Genomic DNA, 1,317 nt, shown 5'->3' on the forward strand with positions numbered 1-1,317 from the left:
AATGTTTTATTTAATGAAGCACTCAACACATTTTTATATACGGTTATATGGCGTCGGACATATGGTTAAGGATCACGCATATATTGAGAGAGAAAACCCGCTGTCACCACTTCATGGGCTACTCTTTTCGATTAGCAGCAAGCTATCTTTTATATGCACCATTCCACAGACCGGGTAGTACATACCATGGCATTTGATATACCAGTCGTGGTGCACTGGCTGAGACGACAAATAGCCCAATGAGCCCACCGACTGGGATCGATCCCACACAGACCACGCATCGAGCGGTCGCTGTACCTCTGAGGTACGCCCAGCCTCCACCCATCACCCCCACCCCGAGACAGAGAGATAGAGACACACATGGAGAGAAGGAAGGAAACACATAAACAAATAAGAAAAAAGAAGAACAAATGGAATCAAAGCAAATTTCTTCCAACCGCTCCTGTCCCTCCCTCACATAAACACCTATCATCCCCCACCAACACCACCCCCTCGTCCTCTACAAAACTGCATCAAGTTATATATAAAATACAAATAATTAATCATAGTCCGCATATCATCGTAGTCCGAACAATAGATCAGAATAGCTTTATCGTTACCATTTCCTTTCTGATAACCCGATTGTCGTTTGCAATTTGGTAAGTTTCTTCAGTTTATCAGAGCAATTTTCCGCGTTTTATGTTTATAAATTACAGATCGAAAATGTTTCTTGAGTGTGACATAAATCACTAACCAGTATGCATTGCCTACTTTTTTCTCCAAACAAATTTATTTTCGGCAAATATGTTAGTTTTTAATATCTCATTATCTGATAGACGAAATAGAACACGGGATCAGACTGTGTTTTTTTGTGACAACCCGTTCTATTCTGTAAAATTCGGACAATTGCGGTTCTTTTTCGTTGCCATTTGTAATGCTTCCTGTGTGATACTTTTTAATAAAATGTACATATTTGATAATCACAAACGTTTTAAACTCGATATAATTTAAATAATAAATAGGAAGAATTTTATTATATAGCACTATATTTTATTATTATTATTATTATTATTATTATTATATTTTTAAAGAAAGGGAAAAACTAAAAACATGTAAACAATGAATATTTCACATAAGAATAAGATATTAGAAATTGTTAAATAGAATGTGAGTGTTTCTTATTTCGGATTCCAATAATTTTCTGTGAGTATCTGAGTGATATAGATAACGGCTACGTTATATATTAACTGGGTTCGCATTCCGTAACTGGCCCCCACCCAGAGAGAGTTTCAATGACGTATCCCTAACTAACCATTAACCCACTGTGCTGGACAAACA

General features: G+C 36.6%; 1 protein-coding gene across 3 annotated transcripts in view; it reads left to right on the forward strand.

Annotated features, from left to right (window-relative positions):
• The first annotated feature begins 610 nt into the window (after positions 1-610).
• LOC121373380 (zinc finger protein 226-like) overlaps positions 611-1,317 on the forward strand; it is a 90,245-nt gene continuing 89,538 nt past the window's right edge. For all 3 annotated transcript variants that reach the window (XM_041500008.1, XM_041500009.1, XM_041500006.1), the window contains exon 1: positions 611-638. The gene's annotated coding sequence lies outside the window, so the exon portion shown is untranslated. The remainder of the gene's footprint in view (positions 639-1,317) is intronic.

Source organism: Gigantopelta aegis, chromosome 5 (genome assembly GCF_016097555.1).
Source record: "Gigantopelta aegis isolate Gae_Host chromosome 5, Gae_host_genome, whole genome shotgun sequence".
Taxonomy (NCBI): domain Eukaryota; kingdom Metazoa; phylum Mollusca; class Gastropoda; order Neomphalida; family Peltospiridae; genus Gigantopelta; species Gigantopelta aegis.